The sequence below is a fragment of the Corvus brachyrhynchos genome, unplaced genomic scaffold (assembly GCF_000691975.1).
Source record: "Corvus brachyrhynchos isolate BGI_N302 unplaced genomic scaffold, ASM69197v1 scaffold325, whole genome shotgun sequence".
In the NCBI taxonomy this organism is placed as follows: domain Eukaryota; kingdom Metazoa; phylum Chordata; class Aves; order Passeriformes; family Corvidae; genus Corvus; species Corvus brachyrhynchos.
Window position 1 is genome coordinate 476,278 of NW_008238356.1, and position 8,207 is coordinate 484,484.

The 8,207-nt window shown below is 38.2% G+C and overlaps 1 long non-coding RNA gene across 1 annotated transcript; it reads right to left on the reverse strand.

Annotated features, from left to right (window-relative positions):
• Positions 1 to 4,439: 4,439 nt before the first annotated feature.
• Positions 4,440 to 8,188, reverse strand: LOC108447010. Its single transcript, XR_001862366.1, has 3 exons — positions 8,039 to 8,188; positions 6,995 to 7,118; positions 4,440 to 4,653 (listed from the first exon to the last, which is right to left on the reverse strand). It is a non-coding gene; the product is annotated as an uncharacterized LOC108447010 (long non-coding RNA).
• Positions 8,189 to 8,207: the final 19 nt, after the last annotated feature.

Here is an 8,207-nt window from a genome sequence, read left to right on the forward strand (position 1 = left end):
TTGAAAGCAGTAATATTGACTTAATAAACACACTGCTCATATTTCAGCAAAAAGCACTCAGTCAATAGGCACTGAATTAATGTAAAGATTTTTTAAAATATTCTAAATAGATGCTCTTAATATAATTTTCATATATTCATATTTGTTTTTTGATTTTTGTGATAAACTTCATGACAGCGCCAGTTCTACAGTTTGCGTACTGTGCTGCATAACAGTGAAGCAAGCCTTTTATTTCAGCTCTCAGGGGATGTCTTTTTGCTATCAAATCTGTTTGTAGATTCTTATACTAGTATTCTTTATCTTCTAAAAGGAAAGAAATAAAGAAAATACTCTTTTGTATTTTAAAATCTCCTTTTTTTTTTCCTTGTGGGCAATTTACATTAAAAGTGACAAAGTTTTGTTTGCCTGACTGTTTTTAATCTTTTATTTTTGTAATTATACAGTTGTCCAGAAGGAGAAGTTTGAACAGAACATTTTATGATCTACCACAGTTGTTAGACACTTCTCTGCTTCAGCAGCTCTTATCCTTAACACAACTTCACGCATCCAACACCAGTGTTTGCCTCAGTGCAAAGATCCACATTTATTCTACTCTTTCTCTATGAGAATAGGAGTGTCCTTAGTTGAAAGAAAAACTGATTTCCAGAGCTGCATAGGGAAGCTCTACAACAGCTGTCTGCGCTGTATTCGTACTGTGGGTAAGTAGGGGAGTTTGGATAAATATCGTAATTAGGAACATAACAGCACATTTTGATTGCCTTAATAAATAAGACCAACATGAATCTTTTCTTAGTGGTGACAATAATGATCATAAATGGTCAAGCTTTAAAATATGAATTCTACATATTTTGTCTTTAAAATATGAATTCTTAGTTGAAAAGCCAAAGTCTTGAGTACAAGACATACATTATTGAAACAGAAAATAAATGCAAATCCTTGGCATTTATCCCATTGGTTTAAGATAATCCACAAAAATATAAACCACGAATAACAGAAAATACTCCAAAACTTATGTTTTCATCCATTTCCACACAAAAGTAATACATTCTGGTATTAATATTGTTGATGTTTCTTACCTCATTGCTGTTTCCAGTAAATTGTTCTTATCTCAAGGCATGATCGTCACTATTTGTGCCTCCAATTCTCAACTCCATCCTGCCTTAGTGGAAAGGGGGAAGGAAAGGGGGAGCAAGAGAATGGCATTTGGTTTTGGACAGTCTTGGTGCAGACACTGAATTAGGGAATACCGTTCCTAAACCATGACATTGCTGCTCAGTGTGGGGCTCCAACCCACAGTCCTGGGATTAAGAGTCTCAGCTCTCCCAGCTGAGCAAGCAAAGGCATGGGGTGGTATAGAACAACCTCTGGGTCCTGGCCAAAACTAGGACAGGTACACAGAATCAGCAACCATAATTCAGACTTAAAGGAAAGACTGTGTGTTGCAAGTTCTATGGTCTTCTGCCATAACCTATTTTTTTTGTCCTAACTAAGATTACCTATACATGAATTCCCCTCACTTGCACCTTCGGATCACTATCAGTTTTGTAATTCTACTGTTGCATTTACAGGCAATTAAAATAACTCTACTTCTTTTAAAGAAAAAAATAAAAGTAAATTAGAGGTAATTCTACCCCCTCCTTCCCCCCCCACCCCCCAAAATATCCTCCTCCATTTAAAGCACGGGGATGTCGATGATGGAATGCTCTTTATTGTTCTTTATTAATCTCATAGAATATTCTTACTTGTATTTGGGACCTTCATAGTATTGTAGAATCAAAGAATGGCCTGTGTTGGAAGGAGCCTTAAAGATTATCATGTTCCAATCCCCCTGTTGTGGGCAGGATAAAGAACCTGACCATTCACAAGCCTTAATTTTATTATCAGCGTATCTACTAAATATTCAGTATTGTCTGCAAAGCAAAGGTCCTATGAATTTGTTGAGTATGTATGAATTTCAAAGGTCAAGGTAAGAACTGTATTCAATGTAATATGGTATTTTTTTAGGAATGTAACTGTAGTTAGCTATGCTACTTGTTTGTGGAATGAGAAGACCTATCTAAAAATCATAGTATGGTATTCTATTAATTAAGTAATTTCTACCTTACAAATTACTTTTAGCTGGTCTATGATGAACAGCTGCATATTCTGGTCAACTTGCAAAATGAGAAGTTCTGTTACTTTTTGGTTTTCAAATAGTAACCACTATATTATTCAGTGAAATATATTTCACAATTATTACCGCAGAGCCAATATCCTCTTCATGTTATTTGCTATAATTTGGAATCTGGTGTTCACTCTTATTTCCTTTTTATCTGTATTCAAACCAATATCTGTAAGAATGTTCCCTTGTGAACTTCTTATAAACATCTCCAAATGCAAAAATAATAAACGTACTATATGCAGTTGATCAATGGTAGTCTATAAAGCAGAAGTTTTATGTACTGTTTACTCTAATTTTCTTATAGTTAACTTGGAAATGCCTTGTGCTCACTGCAGCCTAAAACCCTTGAGGACTTTGACCCATGTACATGGGAACCAAACTGTGTTAATGATTTAAGTCAAATATCTTAAGCCCTTACCCACTATTTTACAGTGATTACCGTCCCTTGAAAATATACTTTCTGCCTAGTTTAAATACTAATAGTATATGGCAGTATAATGGGAATAAATTTCCTTCAATTAATTTCCAAGTGAGGAGGAGACAGGAGATTTGGTAATAGCTTAAACTGAGCCATCTACCAGAATTACTTCTTTGACCTGAGACCAGCTTCACACAAGTAGCCTGTACTGAGGTTGTGCTAGTGAAATAACATACTCTCTTACCTAGTAAACCGATTATTTGTACAGCTGGGGATGTATTCACATGGCACATGCAATTTGCCTAAATTATCAGCATACATGGTGTAAGAAAGAGGCAGCAGCACAGAAGGTTAACTTCTATAATAAATAACCTGTACAGCTGTGCAGACTACAGCTGTGTTGAAATTTGATGAACAACCTGGGAAGTTGGTGTCCATGGACATAGTACTGATGGGAAATGAATCTGGATTCCGGCTTCTAAACTTAATTTCATGCTTATTTGGTACAAGTTGTAGTCTGGGAGGGGACTAAACCTGCAGTTCTATTGTCCACCTTCAGCCTGTACTTTCCCACACAGAAAGCTATTCAATCATCCATTGTTTTCAATACCTCCAAGGACATTTGGTATTGATTCAATATGGCCTTTTGGCTTTGAATTATTAGCTAGCCTTGGCTCAAAAATGCACTATCTGGTATCTTATTCAGTTTTGCATGGAGGAACAGAAAAGACAATTGTTGTAACACAGGAATTATGTGCTATTCACAACTAAAATACGATCAATGCATTTGGTCTTTGAAAACCTCAACAAAATATGTATCAGACCTTTAGGAGTCATCTCCTAACCAAGCATGGCTTCTTTCTCTTCCTTTACCCCTCAGAAAAAGCAGTGGCATTTTCATTTTTCTATACCTAATATTCCTCAAAAGTAATTGGGCCAGTTATAAAGTTTCACATTTGATTACAAATGGAAGTAATCCCTTGGAGAACACAATTTCTTAATAGGACTTGGTTTACATTGGGAAAACCAAAGTCCAAAAGTGAGTTCATTGCCTCCACTTTCATGCTCATTTTCACTAAAGAAAGACAGGAGGCATTTACAGCATAGAGGTCTTATGCATTGTTGATGGACAGTCTTCATGTTTGGAGAAGAGTATTCTGATACTTGAAATGGTTTCTTTTTGTCTGTCTTTATAGGGTGACTGGCAACCAGTCACAAGTAGTGTTCCCCAGGGCTCAGTAGCGGGGCCAGTTCTATTTAATATATTTATCAATGATTTGGGTGAGGAGTCGACTGAGCGCTCCCTCAGTCAGTTGGCAGATGACTCCAAGCTGGGTGGGAATGTTGATCTGCTGGAGGGCAGGGAGACTCAACAGAGGGATCTAGACAGGCTGGATTGATGGTTTAAGGGCAGTGGTATGAGGCTCAATAAGGCAAAGTCCCAGGTCCTGTCCTTGGGTCACAAAAAGCCCGTGCAACAATGCTACAGACGGGAGGCAGAGTGGCTGGAAAGATGCTCAGCAGAAAAGGACCTGAGGCTATCGGTTGACAGCAGCTAAACATGAGCCAGCTGTGCCTAGGTAGCTAAGAAGGCCAAGGGCATCCTGGCCTGTATCAGCAACAGTGTGGCCAGCAGGACTAGCAAAGGGGTCACACCCCTGTACTCTGGTGAGGCCTCACTTCAAATTCTGTATCCAGTGTTGGGCCCCTCACTCACTACAGGAAAGACATTAAGGCGCTGGAGCATGTCCAGAGAAGGGCAACGGAGCTGGAGAAGGGTCTGAAGCATGATCCCTATGAGGAGTGGCTGAGGGAGTTGGGGTTGTTTAATCTGGAGAAAAGACTTGTTAGACATGGCATTTAGAGACACGGTTTAGTGGTGAACACTGGTGCTGGATTAACAGATGGACCTGATGATCTCAGGGGTCTTTTCCAACCTAAACAATTCTATGATTCTGGGAAGAGTGTAACTGAAACATGAAAAACTGGAAATACTAACCATAGGAAGTGAAGATGCTTGATACAGAAAACTGGATAACTGGTGCTCCTAAGGACATGTCCTGTTGGTAAAACTCTGTAAGAAAAAAGCTGTAGCTTTCATAGATGTACATGGAAAACATAGAGACTCTGAAAGTAAAATGGTTTGAGTGCCAAAGCCAATGACTCTCAGCCTACTGCTGCTACACACAGCTTTGTTCTTTTTTCTTTCTTTGGGTGGCTGTCTGGAGAATTATTCTTTCAGTAACTTGTGAAATTACCTTTTTCCTTTCAAATTTTTAAATAATATGCTCTTACAAGAGCTGAGAGCTGTGAACTTTTCCTGTTCTTTTATTGAAATGATTATGTTACATTCTCATTCCATGAGCAGAAACTATTTATTCTTACTGTGGTAGTATAAAAAGTCTTGCAATAGGAATGTCAGCCTTATTTAACACGAAAATGATTGTTAATACATTATTGAAGTGTTTATCATAAAAACAATTTTGATAGAAATGCTGTACTACTGGATAGCTGTATCATGACAGCTCTTCTATTTCCTTGCTAAACTGTAAAGATGAGTTACAGAGTTCAGTTCTGAGTTGTTCTCAGAATTGAACATGTAATCACTGGGTTTGCTTCTCCATTATATGGAATAGAATGATCTGAACTGTATGCCTGAAGAATAAATAAAATGGATATGAACCACAGAAACTACGGAATATCACAAAAGTCTGTATTATTGGTGGCACACAGTATATATGAGGAGATAAGGTTTCACTAGGATAGTTTCTATATCATGCAAATTACTTTTCTCTGGGTGGCCACAGTGAAAATGAGAGGAGTTTTAGAAGAACCTGAAGTGTAAGGCATTGATCATCATTACTAGAGTTACAGGGGTTTTTAGGACACAGTAAAAAGACAGCAAAGTAATCCTATTTTCACACATGCTTGAATAATGGCTGAAACTAAAAAATGAACTTTTCCTTTGCCATGTGAATAGAGAAGCATTCATTCCCAAACCACCCTCTGAATAAGTATGACATTATTTGTGTTTACATTTTCAAAATAACAAAGACATACAAAGCAGAACTTTCAGTTCACAGGCTAAATCTCTTCAATGTGACAAGAGGTATTGCAAAAGTGCTTATAAACAAGTACTGCTCAACAAGCCTATTTTTCAGTAATTTGATTCTATGAATGAGATAATTGAGCAAATTTTCACTTTGGGACACATACATGATTCCCACTGACTTCATAAGGAGGTAAGTTACATACATCAAATAAAGAACACACCTTAGGAAGAGCTTCTGGATGACTGTGAACTGGTTTTAGCTACTTTAGGAAAAAGGATAAAAAATAATCTGTGTCCAGATTCATCTCTAATTTAAGCTTCAGTAAAGTGGAAGCAAATTAGTGGCTACAAGTGGGGTATAAAAGAGGAGAATAAGGCTTAGGAATTTCTATTAAATATTAAACAGATACAAAGATACCAAGATTGGTACTCTGTCCATGGTTTTGCACAATAGGATATAAATAATTAATTATCAATATCTAACTCATACAATAATTATGGAGGTAAACAAGTTACTTAAAAAGCAGCTTCAAAAGCTATCTAGTGCTAATGTTTTCAGGGAGCTCAGGTGCACTCTATTTTGTTTTCAATGCAGCTGTACTGAGGCCATCTCTGGAAATCCAATATGGAGACCCCTGGTTCTTCTAGATTCAGTGAAGGACAACTCGGATACTACAATGTAGAGGTATATTTACATGCACAGATGTATTCAGCGGATGTACAAAGAAGTGATTAGTCAACACATTTTATTTACAGTGTATGAGAGTAAGTGTGCTTTTTGGTATGAGGCATAAGAACTTTGCTGCCTGTTTAGCAAATTCAGCTTTTTTATTCTTCAACTATTTGCTGTTCTCTCTTTTTTCTTTTTTAATATGTATGCATCAAAAATGACCCTTTTAAGCACCAATTTTCAAAACTTCAGTTTAGCTCATGTAGCTAGCTGGATCTTTTAATTTTAGTTGTTTTGCAGACTTTACTGAAGTGAAATATATACTTTACTCCCTTTTTTGGTGCAGGGCATATTGTTTTCTTACTTGGCAATACATTCCTAGTAGACCTCAACTCTGCATACCAAGTTACACAGCAATTTCTGTATTGTAATACTTCAATTTCAAGTTACGAGAGTATGTTGTGCAAAACCTGTAACCTTTCAGGAGACATACTTTTCTATAGAACAGCAACCAGAAAATCCAAAATCAGACAGAGTCCTGAAACACATTAATGTACAAACACACTAATGCATTTCAGAAGAAGAAATGTTCTAGTAAATGTAACAGGATTATCTTTTTCCTGTAGAACACTGTCATTTAGAGTAGCTTGCTTCATGTAATTTGTCTACGCAAATATTTTAATGAAGATTTACCTTTCAGTTTTAGATGGTTATGATACAGATTAAGGTTTATTTTTTTGTTCCCCAGAACAATTTCCAACTGGAACATATGACTAGGCAGAGCAGATTGATTATGGCAGGAAACACAGTTCCAGCACTGCAAGATATCATGGAAGAATTAAAAAATCAAATGAGAGTAAATTACAATTGTCAGAAAAAGTTTGTTAATAAGGAAGCAAGAGCTTTTAGCTCTTACAGTAATATCTTCAATGAGCTGCAAAAAAATACACGAGAGAAAAATCCCAGATCACATAGCACTGAATTTATTAACAATTAGTTATCACTGACTCCTCAGTGAGGTACAACTTGATCGGAATAATAAATCTGCACTATCCAGGTTAGTTATTTAGAGTGGGAAAAAACCTCTCACTGGTGAATACTAGTGGTGTGAGAGCACTGGAGATGCTGCAAACCCTACAGTTCATTTTCTGGTTTACTCTACACTCATTGCATGACCTCCCATTGACTTCTATAGTCCTGGACTCAAATTCTTCAACACTTCTCTTTATTTTTCTACAAAGTGGACTCTAGCCTAGGAGGCTCCACTGGGAGCTGTTCAATTGAATATATACATAATATGTGACTATGGGCAATATATTTAGAAGGAATCCTAGGTCTGAGGTACACAGCAGGGTTTATTGAGGCTTGACTGTGAAACACAGAATCATAGAATCATAGAACAGTTTGAGGGAAGGGACCTTTAAAGAACATCTAGTTCCAACCCCCCAGCCATGGGCAGGGACACCTTCCACTAAACCAGGTTGCTCAGAGCCCCATCCAAACTGGTCTTGAACCCCTCCAACGAAGGGGCATCTGCAGCTTCCCTGGCTAACCTGTTCCAGTGCCTCCCCACTCTCCGAAGAGTTTTTTTCCTAACATCTAATCTAACCTGCCCTTTTGCAATTTGAACCCACCGCTTGGTTCCCTCCAGACCTTTTGCCAACACGGGAAGGGGACCCCGAAACGGTCACTGCCTCAGACCCCAATGCCCTCGAGCTTTCCATGGATGAGTCTTACCAAACTTGAAATGGGAAACTGAGATATCGCCGCCCAAGGGCTCGCAGCAGCCACCAACCAGCGCCTGTTGCTTTGAGCCCCTGCGTCGGGCGGGTCTGGGCGCGCCCTGTACTTGGTTCAGGAATTCTTGTCACAAGCGACCGGCCGATCGGCAGGGCCCAGCGCCCCG